We start from the raw sequence: 17,943 nt of genomic DNA on the forward strand, positions 1-17,943 counted from the left end.
TTTTTTTTCTTTGTCCAAACTTGAAATCTCAAGTGTTAGACCCTGGAAATTAATTAAACTGTAATTAATACCAGACATAGGATGAAAGCTGTGTCTTTGGGCCTCATAGACAATCTGAGGTATGGTGTAATGTTCACACTGTGATCTCTCCAACTTAGTGAGCTGACTGACCAGTCTTCATCCAGCAGTAGCACCAGAGCTCTAACGGTTCACCATGAAATTTGCCTGATCTGGTGTTTCATTATGAATTCTAAACCGGGGCAGATATAGCCTACTGATTCAATGGGCGTACTATACTGTGGTCAAGGGAGGCACCAGCCACCTGCAGCAGCACCCTCCACCCCAGGTCCACAGTGAGGAAGGAAGGCCCCAGGAGGGAGGGGGGAACAAATCCACCCTGCACTCACCCTTTTCCTTCCCCCTTCTTCCCCAAGGCAGCTCCTGTCTCATGGGGCTGGGCCTGGGTTCCCAATCTAGACATTACTATCTGGCACACGGGACCACAGCACGGCTCAGGATTGGTTCCCTTGATTTCCACGATTTCTGTGTGTACAATTGAACCCATGAGCAAGTTCTCAGCCTGCAGTCCTGTGTAGCCTTATTTTTGTTGCACTGAACAGTCCCTTTACAAAAGATTCCATCCCATTTGACTTTGTAGAATCCTCTGTGGTTGCAAACCAAACACACCAAGCTGAGCAGAGCTTCATGCACAAAATATTTCAACAAAGAACAGTCCTGGAGGAAACTAGACGGAGCATGGCATGAATTGTTTCCTCCTTCAGTTCTGCCATCACTGGCCTAGTCCACACTGTGTGAATTTTGTTATCTCTAAACACAACTCTTGATAATTGGGTAAGCCAAGACTGAGCAGAATTTAGCTGGGAAACCAATGTTCATCATCATATCAACTATGTTATTAAATGCTCAGTAATGAGGTTAGCTGTGCATGGCTTTCCCTGGTCTGTGTCCTTGGCTAAACTGTTTTCAGTCTTCTATCAGCTAATATGTTTGTTGACAACCATGGTCAGGCATGGTAGACTGTAATAGACCAGAACAGTTCTGGGACTGATGTTCAAACTTGACAAGTCTTTCCATTGGTCCTGTACTGGAAAAGATGGGGGGACGTAGATCAGGCTACAAATTGCTGAAGCTGTTTGGTATCCCAAGTAGCCCCTTGTTTGTTTGTTTGTTTGTTTGTTTGCTAGCTTGCTTTAAGGGCAGCCCAGAATTATCTTGGCATCTGAGATGAAGAGCCTTAGTATCCGCAATCTTCTGTCAGCATACTGTACTCAAGGAGGGGAAAAAAACCCTTGAACTGAAGCTAAGTTCTGAAGTATCTTTCTCTCTAAGAAGCGCTGTCTGCATGAAATCAATTGCTATGCCATTAACTATATAGAAGTGCTCAAGGGCCAATAATGGAATAATGCATTAACAGCCACCACTTGTATGTTGTGATGAATCATTTTAGCTGTTTGATGCACTGCTGGAGGAGTCATTTTCCTTGCAAAAGTACAGAGTAAGGATCTGTAGAAAATGTATGCTCCCATTGTCAAAGGTTTGCCTTCTTTAAACCAAAATGTATCCCCATGTCTTCTATTGAACTGAATGGATTATGAAATGAATCATTTTACAGGCATGCCAAAGTGTGCTTTGAAATTACAAGGAAGTCGCAGTTGAGATTTTTTTTCTGTTTCTCAGTAGTTTTAACTGCAATAGCAAATTGCCTTCTGCCCCCCCAACTAAAGTTCCCTGCAGTTTCAGCTAGTTGTAACCTTCTTTATTTGCTGACCTATCCTGTTGTGCAGGGTTATTGTAAGTGTAGTTACACTGGTAAAAAGGGCTGCTATTTTTGATCCCAGAAATTGAAGCATTTAGCCCAAGGGAGGAGAAATGACGTGACTGTGGATGCTAAGCCTCCAAAGGTTCTGTGTGTTGATATAGCTTCAGGGTATGTTGCAGCTGCAGCCCTTTATTCATGCAAAAATATGGCCAAATCCTGGCAGTGAATTGCAGCAAAGGGGTATTACCCATGTGACTGGTAGTAGTGTAAGCACCGTGAGTAAACTAGGTTCGCTCACCACATGTATGTGCATGAAAGGGCTAAGGAATGGGTGAAACCTTGGCTTTACCTCCAACCAGCTGTCCAGTATAGCTGCACAGAATACACACTGTCCGATATAGACGTGTAGAACAAGGGACAAAACAGTAGAGCCTTGTGTGGATACAGCATTTGTATCCACATCTGATCCGCAAACATGGTCAGCGGATATCTGCGTCTGTAGAGGAAGAGAGCTGCAGATATAAAGCGCATATCCATAGATTTGCAGGGCCCTACGAAACAGAATATAGATTGAAACAAAGTCAGTTTGCTTTTTGGTCAGCCCCTATGGCAGCACAACATCAACACTTTCTGCTTCTTGCTCCGGGCAAAGCCATGATCTAGCCCATGGGTCGGCAAACTTTCAGAAGAGGTGTGCCGAGTTGTCATTTATTCACTCTAACTTAAGGTTTCGCGTACCAGTCATACATTTTAACATTTTTAGAAGGTCTCTCTCTATACGTCTATAATATAGAACTAAACTATTGTTGTATGTAAAATAAATAAGGTTTTTAAAATGTTTAAGAAGCTTCATTTAAAATTAAATTAAAATGCAGATCTTATCAGTTTAATGTGATCCTTGCCCTTGCTTTTCCTTGCTGAGTTTTCCAATGTCTGATACATATTTGGATACTTCAAGCTGCACACAGGCTTCTGAGGGATCAGTTGTTAACTGGCTCCAAGAGGGACAGAGGACAGATTTCATGTGTGAAAATACCTGTTCACACAGGTATGTGGATCCAAATGCTGAAAGCATTGCAAACGCAATTTTCTTCAAACAGTTAAATTTCACTGACAGGGACATCCAGCAGGTCAGAACAGAGGTCCCATGATCTCTCTCAGTAGCTTCAAGTGCACTCCACAAATCTCCAAACTTTGATGCCCACAATTCTGAGCTTTTTAACTGAATGAGTTGCATTTTGAACTCTTCAACATCCATCCACTGAAATACAGACAAATCCAAGTCACTTTCTTTGAACTTTTTAGGTTTAATTAGAAAAGAAAGCATTGGGCCAAATTGCTGGAAATCTTGAAATCTGTCAGAAAATTCTGATTCCAGTTCTTGCATGTACATTCCAATCTCATCGACACTGACAGTGCAACGTGTCAATAGCTCTTTTATGTGTTGGAAGTAGCGGAAAGTCAAAGTTTGAATATCCCAAGAAAAAAATGCTAGTTTTACAACAAATGCCTTCCAGGCTTCATAAAGATCCAGAACCATTTGCCCTGCACCCTGGAGACAGAGGTTGAGTTTGTTTAGGTGAGCAGTGATGTTCGTTAGAAACCTGAGTTTACACATACATTTGTCATCATCCAGTTCGTGGTAGTTTTGTCCTTTTTCCGACAAAAAGGCCTTGATTGCATCAAAACAGTTTACGAAGCACACCAAAACCTTGCCACGACTTAGCCACCGAATGTTGCTGTGAAATGGAAAGTCGTTATAAGCACTGTCCATCTCTTCTAGCAGTGCTTGAAACTGTCTGTGAGTGAAAGCAGATCGAGCAACAAGGAAATTCACAATTTGCACCACTTATTCACAGGGCTGCCCAGAGGGGGTGAGGGGGGGGGAAGTGGGGCAATTTGCCCCCGGGTCCCACCCACAAGAGTTTTCAGGGGCCCCACGAAAGTTTTCGGCGGCAGTGGGGTCCTTCAGTGCTGCCGAACACACCCGGAGTGAAGGACCCGCCGCCGCTTCTTCCGCTCCAGGTCTTCAGCGGCAATTCGGCGGCGGGTCCTTCACTCCGGGTGTATTCGGTGGCACTGAAGAACCCCCCTGCTGCTGAAGTGCCCCTGAAAACTCTCGTGGGGGCCCCTGAAAACTCTCGTGGGGGCCCCTGAAAACTCTCGTGGGGGCCCCTGTGGGGCCCGGGGCCTGGGGCAAATTGCCCCACTTCCCCCGCCTCTGGGAAGCCCTGTGAATAAGTGGTGCAAATTGTGAATTTCCTTGAAGACCTGGAGCAGAAGGACCCCCGCCGCCAAAGACCCCAGGCCCCCTGAATCCCCTGGGCGGCCCTGCTTATTCATCACATTATTAAGCTCTGAATTAGAAATTTTAGCACACAGGTTTTCTTGATGGATGATACAGTGAAATTTGACTATCGGGTGGACAATTTGATCTTCAAGTAACTTTACAAATCCCTTCTGTTTTCCGACCATAGCAGGAGCACCATCTGTTGTCACACAAAATATTTTTCTGATGTCAACCCCTCATTCTTCAAAATGGTTTACAAAACTTTCCACTGTATCTTCCCCCTTTGTTGTGCCATGCAGGGGTTTTAGGCAACAAATTTCCTCTTGGATTTCATCGGAAGCACAATATCTTGCAACACCTGCCAAACGTGGAACATCATTTATATCCATGCTTTCCTCAACTGCAATGCTAAACACTGCTGTGTCTTTTAATGCAGTCGTCTGCTTTTCGTTAATGTTTTCTGCCATTTCACTTATGTGTCTCTCAACTGTTCTGGCAGAGACAGGCAGTTCTTTTATTCTGGATAAAGATACAATCCAGTTTGGCAAATCATTGAATAAAACCTCCGAACTGCTGAGAAAAACTTCTTTTATACATTCCCCATCTATAAACAGCTTTCCATTTTTTGCAATTGTGGCAAATTGCTGGCACTACTATGATGGGTCTCGCGCTTTCTCTTCTTCGGTGGCAGTTCACGGCACTGTTTCTTGCCCCTGAACTTGGGTATTAACTGCCCCACTAGTGTCCTAGAGGAGGGAAGTGGAGAGGGAGGGACCCAGGCCTGCCCTCTACTCCAGGTCCCAGCCCAGGGGCCCTAGGGATAGCAGTAAACCACTAGAACTCGTGGTTCCTTCCCCTGGGCTACTTCCCTCTCCTGCCCTTCAGCTTGTGGGGCTTCCTGCGCTCCCTCTGCACAAACCAGGTATCCCTTTACCTAGGGTCTTAGTCTTCTTAGCCCACCGCAGCACTTCTCCAGACTCTGCTCTGTTTCCCTCCAAACTGCTCTCTGCTCCAACACCAATCCACTCTGCTTCAACTCCTCCTCTTGTCTGATTGAAACGGGGGTTTTATCATGTGACTGGCTTTTAATTGGCTTCAGGTGCTTAATGAATTTATAGCAAACTTTCTTCCCTCTACAGGGAATAAGGCTCCCTTCTAACACTCTCCTGCTGCCCTCTGGCCATGCTGTATCACACAATGCACTGTGCAATCTTGTAACTTCCTTCTGTGGCTTGATTTTTACTTAGACTTAAGCATTTAAAAACACTGCTTTGCTTCTCATATCCTGCTACTGCCTTTTTGATCGATTCAGTCTTGTCTGCTTCGTCAAGAAAGGTTTTCTCGTGCTTTGTTTGAAAATGTCCTTGAACACTTGATGTGTGACAAACAACACTTTCACAACAGAAAGCACAAACCGCACGGTCCTTCTTTTGAATCCAGATATGTCTGTCCAAGAAGGCTGAAATGAATGGACATCTAACTTTGACAAAATGTCAGCTCCTAAGAAAGCAAACGTACCCCTCAACTTACAGTGGGGGAAAAAATTGTGACAGATGGCACGCACAACGTCAAATGCAGTGCGCTGTTTCACGTGGCATGATAGTGATGTAAGCAGCAAATCAGGACTCAAAAATATCCCAGTACAGTGGCGCTGGAACAATTTTTAAGGTGGGGGTGCTGAGCTGCGAACCCTCTTGCACCCCTCACTGCCCCAGGCTGGGGCCAGAGGGCCACAGCTGGGGGCAGCTGCAAAGCCTTGGGCCGAGGCCAGGAGCAGAGCCCCAGGCAGGCAGCCGGGACCCTGGGCCGGCAGCGGAGCCCCCCAGACCGGTGACTGGGACCCAGGGCCAGCAGCAGGCTGAGCAGGGCCGGTGGATGGAAGCCCCTGGACCAGTGGCCAGGACCTGGGCCTGGCAGCAGGCTGAGCAGGACCGGCGGACGGGACCCTGGCTGGCAGGGGCCTGGCGGATGGCATCCCAGGCCGGCAGCGGAGCCCCCGGAACTGGTGGCCAGGACCCAGGCAGTGTGAGTGCCACGGAAAATCAGCTTGTGCGCCGCCTTTGGCACACGTGCCATAGGTTGCCTACTACTGATCTAGCCCATGAGTAGTGGCATCCTAATTTACAGGTGGGGAGACAGAGGTGACTTGCCCAGGATCACACAGGGAGTTGGTGGCAGAGGTGGGGAAGGGGGGAAGGAAGCTGCAATTCCCAGTCCCAAGCCACTAAATAAGTCTGCCTCTCCCATGCTTCCTTTCCTACCTTAGGTAGGAAAACACACCTAATCTGCAAACGTAGTCCCTATTGCTGCATAATTTTTACTAAATAAAGTCTCACAAGCTAACAAAGAAGCTGCCAAAATAGCTTCTTTTGGGTGGGGGGGAGTGGGGGAAGGAAATGACTTGCTGTTGCTCAGTGTTTCATACATTGCTCAGAATCAGTACTAAAGCTGATTGAACCATTCGTGGCAGATCTAGCCTCTTTTCTAATAGTAAGATTTTTCCTGATCCAAACTTTGATTTCTGCAAATGTTTTCATTATTGTCTTCTATTCAGCCTATTGGTTTTTTTGAATAATTGAACTCTTTAGTTCAGCTATTCACTGATTGTTATTTGTGGCATCTGACTCATCACCTCAGCCACATGGGCTAAAACTAGAAAATAATGAACAACACAGATGGCACATTTGCTATGAATTTTCAGATGTGTAATATTAGGGGCTGAAATTTGTTAAACTTTAGGCATTTGCCAACATTTTCATGAATATCCACAGGTTATCTAAATACTCGTGAGTAACCAATTTTACGATTCTAAATAATGGGGAGCCAAATTTGCCTTTTTAATGAGAAATCAGTTGTATTATTCTTTATTCCTTTCTAAATTATTCTGTTTTTAAGATGTTTGAATCAAATAATCAAGAATAATTTCCAGATGTCACAATTGTCCATAATGTCTTGCAATCTGCAGACTATTTCCTCATCGACTATATCTGAAAGGTCTGTGATATAATACTGTGTGCATGTGCATGCATATAATCCTATCATATTAGTAACACAACCAAGGAATTTATAGTGCCTTATGGCCTGATTTTTTTTTAAAAGTCTGAGCACACGTAGCTCCCAATAATAATATAATACCGAACTCTAATATAATGATTATCAGTAAATCTCGACACACTTTACAAAGGAGAACAGTACCATTATCCCCATTTTACAGTTGGGGACACCGAGGCACAGAACTTCTGGGTCCACAGTCCTTCTAAAAGTCATGCCATAATTCTATTCCGTATTAAAGCTGCTATAATCTTCATTTCCTTATGTGAGCTGTTTGCTTGCTTTTGGCATTGCTCCATGGAACTAGGCTGATCAGTTTCACTTTTTGCACCTTGGGCCCTAGCATGCTGCATTGTTGCAGTATCAAATGCTGCACAGAAACATATAGTTGTTTTTCAAAGATCTGTTCTCACTGAAGCCTAGAGTGGAAACATCCTTTTAATATCAGGGTTTTTTAAAACCTTTTCAGTATCACGCCACTATATAATTTTATATACCATTTGTCATACACACCGCATACATGAGTAACACTGTTAGAAAATTAAACTAAAGGTAGAGGGAGAAAGTAAAAGCTTTAGGCAAAGAAGAAAATCTGCAATTTGAAAGTTGATGAAGTAGAAGAACTAGAGAGAGGCCGCTCCAAACAGCGGGAGCTGCAGAGGGCCAACAGTGGCAAGACTGCATAAAGAGATGAAGAGGAAAGAGGGGGATGGATGGATGGAGCAAGGCTGCCCTGGGCGCTGAAAAGGAGGCTCTTTTCAAAGCGGATTTGGAAACACCTGAGAAGCGAGCTGAGCTATTTGAGTTTGGGTTTACATGACATATATGGGGATATGGCTACATAATATTCCGTAAGAAATGATTTCTGGACAATTGAGACAACCCCTACATTTGGGTTTAAACTATCAGGCAGTGTTCTCTTTAAAACTCAGCCTCAAAGAACAGAATGAAAACTTCATCCTCGGGTCCACCAGCATTGGTAGAAGCCTTTTTTCTCTTCCTCCTCTCTTAGCATGCCTGATTCTCATTTACCCTGAGGCCCTTCACACCCTACTGGCACTGTAAAGGGGCCCTGGAGTTGGCGTAAATTACATGAACTGTCACAGTAAGGCCAATTTATATTTTCAGAGCAGTGTGAAGGGGCTTTAGAGTAAATGAGAATCAGTCCTACTATATATAATAAAGCCTTTAAACCTAATTTAAACATAGTCATCAGGTCTGTGTTTCCTGCCATGTAAATGAGATGCTAGAGGCAATGTACATTATGACTGTCACTCTTGGCTTGTGATGCCAGGAACAGTTCTTTATAACGATGAGGTGAAATCTATTATAGTAAAAGACAATTGTGCACAGTTTTATAGCCAAATGAAGGCAATATGCCGCAGCAACTGGTTTGCTGCCCCCTAGGGTTTGTAGAACAAATTTCATTAGGAGAGTCCAAACGGCTGCGGGGGAAAGACTTTAGAAGATAACCTGCCTTTTTATCTGCAGACACAGAAAAGGGACTGAGGAGCATTTTGAAAAGTGCCTTTAATTAATAAGCGCCTCAGCAGGAAAGGGGCATTACAATTCCTGCCATAAAGTTTTGATTTAGAGCTGCCACTGTGTCTTGCCTTGTCTTGTCTCACCTGTGGGATCTGATCTGGTAGGGGTGCCCAGAGCAAGCCTAATGCCATCCAACACTGGGTGTGGGGGTAGGGATAGAGGCAGATGAGCCTCCCGTATCTCTAGCCCACTGGTTAGGGCATTTGCCTGCTAAGTGGAACACCCTGGTTCAAGTCTCCCCTCTGCCTGATAAGGTGAAGAAGGGATTTGATGAGAGGTTTCCCCACCTCTTGGATGAGTGATTGTAGTCACTGGACTATGGGATATTCTGTTGTGAGGCTCTCTTGATGTCACTACTTGTTGAAGCTTTGTATAAATAATTACATATGTATGGGTCAAGAGAGAGAGTCAGGATAACTGTAAATCCGGTGGTTAAAGTAACTTTGTGGATCTGACCTATAGTGCATGAAAGAAGAAGGATAGTCCAGTGGTTGGAGTTCTAGCCACAGACTTGGGTTTAATTAATTCTCTGCTCTACCGTAGATTTCCTGTGTGACCTGGGGCAAGTCACTTAGTCTCTCTGTGCCTCAATTTCCTATCTGTAAAATGAGGATAGTAGTACTTCCCTGGTGCCTGGGGGCGCTAAAGATAAATGCCTTGCGGATCGTGAGGTGCTCAGATTCTACCGGAAGGGAGGCTAGATAAATACCTAAGATAAGTACCTGGTATTCTGTAAAAGTAACAGAGCTGCTTTCTGATCTCTTCACACTAGATTTTGTGTTTGTTTCAGTTGATAGACTTGGACAGCTTGGTAATTGGAAACCAGAAGATGTAAAGGTTAAAGTGACAACACTTCCAGCTCCTTGGATTTATTTGTCATGTCATTCTAACCTAGAAGCTCGTTTAGGCTTTGTGGTGACAATCTCCTCGCTAATTTGACACCACATGACTAGACAGAACAGTTTCAGTGAATGGCCTTGGAGAAGCATGGTTCTTCACTCCTGGGTTGACAGTTTAAACAAAGTTTAAAAGCTACTGAGGTGTAGCTTAATCACTGATCTCCAAGAAAAGAATCTCAAAAGGGAAAAACCTTTAAGTCAACTTCATGAGCCTTTTATCATGAAGACAGGAGTCCTCAGAATATATTGTCCCCTTTAATCTTTTATCTTTGTCTCCGTGGATGGCCTCTCATTACTTCACATACCTTAATTGTTCTTTTCCAACAAAGAGTGGCTCCCAGCAGCTAACTATATTTTGTTTCCTGAGGGGTGAGCATCAGAAAACTTGAATTTTCCCCCACTATATACCTACTCAAACATCTTTGGATTGGAAGCGTTTTAAAATCAGGCTCACATGCTATTTCTAGTATTTTCTGGGTTTTCTTTCTTTCTTTCTTTCTTTCTTTCTTTCTTTCTTTCTTTCTTTCTTTCTTTCTTTCTTTCTTTCTTTCTTTCTTTCTTTCTTCTGGCTGAGCCAAAAATCAGATTTGTGTAAACCCATTCCAGTCATTTGGGTTCAGACATAGAGATTAAGGGTCCAATCCTGAAAGTGACGACTATCTGCAATGTCTATTGACTTAACCCTTCACAGGAAGTGGTGGGAGTTCTTTGGCTCAACTGGTAACATTTTTCAAAGATTGAAATGTTAACTATTTCAATTTTCAATGGAAAAAATCTGGATGCTCTCCAAAGTGGGAGAAAATGCCTCCGTTCACTTGACCCAGTCCAGTGTGAAAACAGGGCCAATGAACAGAAAGCAAATCAATGCTGCCACTCTGCACTAGCCCTGCAACCCATACCAGGCACTGAGCTCCTTGGCAAATACCTGCTTCTCCTGTAGTCTAATCAATGCAGGCTCATTTGCCCAGCCTATGGATTGTCAATGGCCATTATTTTTCCAGGATCATCCTGATTTTGATGGGGCCCGAATGCCCTGAAAGAGCTGTGATACAGTTTTTGGGCAGCACATCACTGTAAGAGTGAGGAAGCCAGGATGCCATGTCACTGTGCTGGGATATAACACATCACAATGTTGTGTTTGCAACTTCCCGGCATTGCAAATGCATTAAGGCTTTACACACGTTTATTCTGTCGGATACTTCAAAAGTTACACCGAACCATCCCAAAATGTTCTCTTTGGTAGTATTGTACTTCTGATAGGTAGCTCTTCCAAGAGTACTATTTTAACACAGAGGGTCAGTATCCCAGTAGTAAATACAAGGATTAAAGAGAAGACATGATAGATGTGGAGAACAGTTATTTCATTATCTACATGTTTCCCGGTTGTATTAAAGAACATACTTCTCTGGCATTTGTGTCAGGGAATGGGTGCTTCACTGACAACATTAATACTTTGTCATCACTGCAGGTGAACTTTATCTATTTAATTACTGGGAAGGAAAAGATCTTATTCTTTCTGGTGTACTTCAGGCAGACGAATACAATGTTGATTTAGAAGAGAAAGATAATCATTCTACTGAGGGCATACAAATAGGTAAATGTAATTGTATATTAATAAACAGGTGGCTCCAAAATTAATCTGAAGACCAAATTGAAGCACACCAAGAACTGAATGCATAATGAGATGTTAAACCTCATGAGAGATTGGAGTTGTTTTAAGGTGGTACTTCAATGAAAATCTGCCCTTCCCTTTCCGCACTTTAGGGCAAAAAAGATTTTTTTTTTCTCTGTGCAGTTCTCTTGTACCTGTCCAGTACTCTGTATGTCAGATCCTCATCTGGTGTAAATCAATCCTTTCTGTGCACAGATACTAGAGCAACCCCACTAAAATCAGCAGAGTTGCTCCAGAATTACACTGGTGTAACTAAGGGTCAGACTGTAGCCTAAAACCTGTAGTGATGTCAATGAAAGTACTGCAGGCAGAATAAATGCAGCATATGGAATACAGAAATCCACTGGACAGACCAGAAAGGAGAATTTTGGCCCAGTACACTGTTAGGTTCAGGAGTATTGGGATAACTCAGTGGTTTGAGCATTGGCCTGCTAAACCCAGGGTTGTGAGTTCAATCCTTGAGGGGGCCATTTAGGGATCTGGGGCAAAAATTGGGGATTGGTCCTGCTTTGAGCAGGGGGTTGGACTAGATGACCTCTTGAGGTCCCTTCCAACCTGATATTCTATTGTGATTGGACGCTGTCCAAAATGGTTATAATTTATTGGTATAATTTTGTTCATGAGTAAATCTGGAGAGGTAAAGTAAGCAAATATTTCATTCAGGAAGCAAAGGAATTGGCAATGCCGCTTGCTATTTTGATTCCCCTTTTAGCCACAAAGGTTGGATTTCTGTCCCTCCAATAAGAAAAGGAGTACTTGTGGCACCTTAGAGACTAACCAATTTATTTGAGCATAAGCTTTCGTGAGCTACAGCTCACTTCATCGGATGCATACTGTGGAAAGTGTAGAAGATCTTTTTATACACACAAAGCATGTAAAAATACCTCCCCCCACCCCACTCTCCTGCTAGTAATAGCTTATCTAAAGTGATCACTCTCCTTCTATCTCGGGGCCTCTCCTTCTGCCCCTCCACCCCCACGAACATGATACAGTTCTGTGGTGACCTAGAATCCTATTTTCGACGTCTCCGACTCAAGGAATATTTCCAAAATACCTCTGAACAGCATACTAATCCACAGAGGTCTCCCTACCAACACTACAGAAAGAGGGATTCTAGGTGGACTCCTCCTGAAGGTCGAAACAGCAGACTGGACTTCTACATAGAGTGCTTCCGCCGACGTGCACGGGCTGAAATTGTGGAAAAGCAGCATCACTTGCCCCATAACCTCAGCCATGCGGAACGCAATGCCATCCACAGCCTCAGAAACAACTCTGACATCATAATCAAAAAGGCTGACAAAGGAGGTGCTGTTGTCGTCATGAATAGGTCGGAATATGAACAAGAGGCTGCTCGGCAGCTCTCCAACACGAGTTTCTACAAGCCATTACCCTCTGATCCCACTGAGAGTTACCAAAAGCAACTACAGCATTTGCTCAAGAAACTTCCTGAAAAAGCACAAGATCAAATCCGCACAGACACACCCCTGGAACCCCGACCTGGGATATTCTATCTACTACCCAAGATCCATAAACCTGGAAATCCTGGGCGCCCCATCATCTCAGGCATTGGCACCCTGACAGCAGGATTGTCTGGCTATGTAGACTCCCTCCTCAGGCCCTATGCTACCAGCACTCCCAGCTACCTTCGAGACACCACTGACTTCCTGAGGAAACTACAATCCATCGGTGATCTTCCTGATAACACCATCCTGGCCACTATGGATGTAGAAGCCCTCTACACCAACATTCCACACAAAGATGGACTACAAGCCGTCAAGAACACTATCCCCGATAATGTCACGGCTAACCTGGTGGCTGAACTTTGTGACTTTGTCCTTACCCATAACTACTTCACATTTGGGGACAATGTATACCTTCAGATCAGCGGCACTGCTATGGGTACCCGCATGGCCCCACAGTATGCCAACATTTTTATGGCTGATTTAGAACAACGCTTCCTCAGCTCTCGTCCCCTAAAGCCCCTACTCTACTTGCGCTATATTGATGACATCTTCATCATCTGGACCCATGGAAAAGAAGCCCTTGAGGAATTCCACCATGATTTCAACAATTTCCATCCCACCACCAACCTCAGCCTGGTCCAGTCCACACAAGAGATCCACTTCCTGGACACTACAGTGCTAATAAACAATGGTCACATAAACACCACCCTATACCGGAAACCTACTGACCGCTATTCCTACCTGCATGCCTCCAGCTTTCACCCTGACCACACCACACGATCCATCGTCTACAGCCAAGCTCTGCGATACAACCGCATTTGCTCCAACCCCTCAGACAGAGACAAACACCTACAAGATCTCTGTCAAGCTTTCTTACAACTACAATACCCACCTGCAGAAGTAAAGAAACAGATTGATAGAGCCAGAAGAGTTCCCAGAAGTTACCTACTACAGGACAGGCCTAACAAAGAAAATAACAGAACGCCACTAGCCGTCACCTTCAGCCCCCAACTAAAACCCCTCCAACGCATTATTAAGGATCTACAACCTATCCTAAAGGATGACCCAACACTCTCACAAATCTTGGGAGACAGGCCAGTCCTTGCCTACAGACAGCCCCGCAACCTGAAGCAAATACTCACCAACAACCACATACCACACAACAGAACCACTAACCCAGGAACTTATCCTTGCAACAAAGCCCGTTGCCAACTGTGCCCACATATCTATTCAGGGGACACCATCACAGGGCCTAATAACATCAGCCACGCTATCAGAGGCTCATTCACCTGCACATCCACCAATGTGATATATGCCATCATGTGCCAGCAATGCCCCTCTGCCATGTACATTGGTCAAACTGGACAGTCTCTACGTAAAAGAATAAATGGACACAAATCAGATGTCAAGAATTGTAACATTCATAAACCAGTCGGAGAACACTTCAATCTCTCTGGTCACGCGATCACAGACATGAAGGTCGCTATCTTAAAACAAAAAAACTTCAAATCCAGACTCCAGCGAGAAACTGCTGAATTGGAATTCATTTGCAAATTGGATACTATTAATTTAGGCTTAAATAGAGACTTGGAGTGGCTAAGTCATTATGCAAGGTAGCCCGTTTCCTCTTGTTTTTTCCTACCCCCCCCCCCCAGATGTTCTGGTTTAACTTGGATTTTAACTTGAAGAGTGGTCAGTTTGGATGAGCTATTACCAGCAGGAGAGTGAGTTTGTGTGTGTATGGGGGTGGGGGGGATGTGAGAACCTGGATTTATGCAGGAAATAGCCCAGCTTGATTGTCATGCACATTGTGTAAAGAGTTGTCACTTTGGATGGGCTATCACCAGCAGGAGAGTGAATTTGTGTGGGGGGGTGGAGGGTGAGAAAACCTGGATTTGTGCTGGAAATCACTTTAGATAAGCTATTACCAGCAGGACAGTGGGGTGGGAATAGGTATTGTTTCATATTCTCTGTGTATATATAAAGCCTGCTGCAGTTTCCACGATATGCATCTGAGGAAGTGAGCTGTAGCTCACGAAAGCTTATGCTCTAATAAATTGGTTAGTCTCTAAGGTGCCACAAGTCCTCCTTTTCTTTTTGCGAATACAGACTAACACGGCCGCTACTCTGAAACCTCTCCTTACAATGTGTATGATGATCGAGTTGGGCCATTTCCAGCACAAATCCAGGTTTTCTCACCCACCCCACCCCCCGCCACACACAGAAACCCACTTTCCTGCTGGTAATAGCTTATGTAAAGTGACCACTCTCCTTACAATGTGTATGATAATCAAGTTGGGCCATTTCCAGCACAAATCCAGGTTTTCTCACCCACCCCACCCCCGCCACACACAAAAACCCACTCTCCTGCTGGTAATAGCTTATCTAAAGTGACCACTCTCCTTACAATGTGTATGATAATCAAGGTGGGCCATTTCCATCATACACATTGTAAGGAGAGTGGTCACTTTAGATAAGCTATTACCAGCAGGAGAGTGGGGTGGGGGGAGGTATTTTTTCATGCTTTGTGTGTATAAAAAGATCTTCTACACTTTCCACAGTATGCATCCGATGAAGTGAGCTGTAGCTCATGAAAGCTTATGCTCAAATAAATTGGTTAGTCTCTAAGGTGCCACAAGTACTCCTTTTCTTTTTGCGAATACAGACTAACACGGCTGTTACTCTGAAACCTGTCCCTCCAATAAATCTTGTGCTGAAAGCTTTTATTGCAAGTTTCTACTGACTTCCCAGGATGAGCAGGATTTCCTTTTCCCCTATTAAGGACAACTCCATATACATACATGTACATAGCATAACAAATTAGTTGCGGAAATAATGAAGATGGCTGTTTATAGACTATTTGAATTTATAAAGGCCTGCTAATTGCTTTTCCAAACACCTCGCTGATGGGAAGCTTCTTGGTGACAAAACGTTTCTGGACTTTGTGTTTGTTGTTAGAGTTGAGTTTTCATTTTGGAATAACTGAGTTTAAATGTTTTGTTTTTAAAGTGAGTTTATTGAAATAGATGGGGCAGAGGTGTATTTTGAAATACACAAAGAGGAATGGAGTGTCTGATTCCCATTTGTGCCTTTTGAAATCTTCCTCTTAAATGTCATTTTTATGCTTCCATATAAAATATTTACCCCAGGCTATTCAACGATTAATCTGAGCACCTGAATGGTGAAGATCTGGAAAGCTGTTACCTTTGGGGGCGGGGGTTAATTTATACCCAAGGCTGTTACAAATGGTAGCTGACTGATTTGCCTTAAAAGCCATAGACCTTATTTCAGATTTCTCTGGGGAGGAGGGGCTGGGGGTGGGGGGCCTGATCCTATGAGTACTGAGGGCCTCAAGTCTCATTGCAACTTGCTAAATTAAGGCTAAACATATTATGCATAAAGACTGAGCCACCCATTCTCCAATGTCTATTCACAAAAACTCAGCATTGAAGGAAATTGCACAAGTGAATATTTATGAATCATCTGTTTTACATAGGTATCCCATTTTTGGAAATAGCACTAGCATTACTGACTTTTGAATTTTCAGAAAGATGAGGGCAGGACACTGGACAGTTTAGCTGATTGGTAATGGGATGAGGCCCTCTTCACATTTAGGTCAGTGACTCAAATCCACTTTAAGTTATTAATATTTACAGGGGTGAAATCCTGGGCCCATTGAAGTCAACAGGACTTTTGTCACTAACTTCAGTGAGCCCAGGACTTTACCCCTGTACTTTGGGATAAGAAAATCATACAATCAATTATTTGTTGGGTGGAGAAGGGTACATTCCTTGCCCTTCTCTGCTGTCACTGTCCAACCACGAATCTGAGTCTAACTTTACATTAGCAGCAAAATGTGGCTGCAAATATTAGTGATTTGGTTTGCCTTTCAAGTACTGCTCTATTGACAGTGGCACATGTCCCTAATGTTGTCCCAGCCCTGCCACCCACTGGAATTCCATACAGGCATATAGGTTTTCACTAGCAGATCCCATGCAGGATCTGAGTTGATATTGTTAGTTTTTATTATTTATTTCAGAACCCTACTTCCAGAAGACTGCAGGGAGCCAACAGAAGTTTCCCAAGTTTCCCTCAGTATAGCCCATCTATCAGAGCTTATCTAAAATAATCACAGAGACCACAATTTAAACAACTGATTCTTTATTAACTAGGGAATTAGGCATAGGATAGGCAAGAAGGGAATGGGGAAGGAGGATTAATAATACTGAACAGATATTATAACCATGCATTCTTTCACATGGGAATTACAAAAGGGTAACTGATGGCTGCTCACTTTACCATGTCTAGATGCTGCTGAGACCAGGACTCGATGGATGACCCACCGGACCATGACCACCACTGGAACAGCCACCGCACCGGAGAATGACGAAGAGGAATCAGGTAAGGGGCCTAACTAACTTCCCACCCTAACCCCTTTGCAACATCCTGTCTGTGAGTAAGAGCCCTAGCCACCCGAGGTAGAAACCCCATGGATGGAGGTATACTTCCCTTGAAACAATAAACCCCAACAATAAAGCAGATCTTTTCCCATTCAATTAGAACTGAGCTGTTATCTAGGCAGATAACTGGTATCTGATCTCTTGTAATGAGGTAAGAGCGCAGGAAGAAGAACCCTTTCCCGCTCTTTCTCAGCCTATATAATCCCTCCCGTTGCCTAGCAACAAGCCACTAGATTTCCCGCCTTTTCTCTCCCAAAGGGAACGAGAAGGCTGTCTAACATGACAGACTACTTGTCCTTTACAAACCAAAACGGCGGACAGTACATGGAACCATATTAAACACCATTACCAAGTATCATGTCATAATTTGATTAGGGTGGAACTCACAATATTAGTAACCTGTGTTCTCTCCTGGGTAATGCTTAATCAACTGATCCTGAAGCATTGACTATTTTCTCTGTCTAATTTATGAATACATATTAAAAATTATAATAATTCACTCAAGTGTCTGATGGGGGGAATGTTCTATCACACATTGCATGATGTGGGAACAGATAACAGAGTCTCTTTGTAAATGACCCATGCCAGTGCAGTCAATGCAAAATCATTGATTTTTCCATTTGGGAGTTATTTGCATTTCTTAGTTATAGGACCCTGTATATTGTATGGCTTATATGGATTTTGCTATAATCCTGCAAACACATAAATATCATATATGCACAAAATAGTGTGTGTGTTGCAGTGTAATTATATTGCATAATGAGCAACCAAGAGTGGCAAACA

This window comes from Lepidochelys olivacea (assembly GCF_965140295.1).
Source record: "Lepidochelys olivacea isolate rLepOli2 genome assembly, chromosome: 1".
In the NCBI taxonomy this organism is placed as follows: domain Eukaryota; kingdom Metazoa; phylum Chordata; order Testudines; family Cheloniidae; genus Lepidochelys; species Lepidochelys olivacea.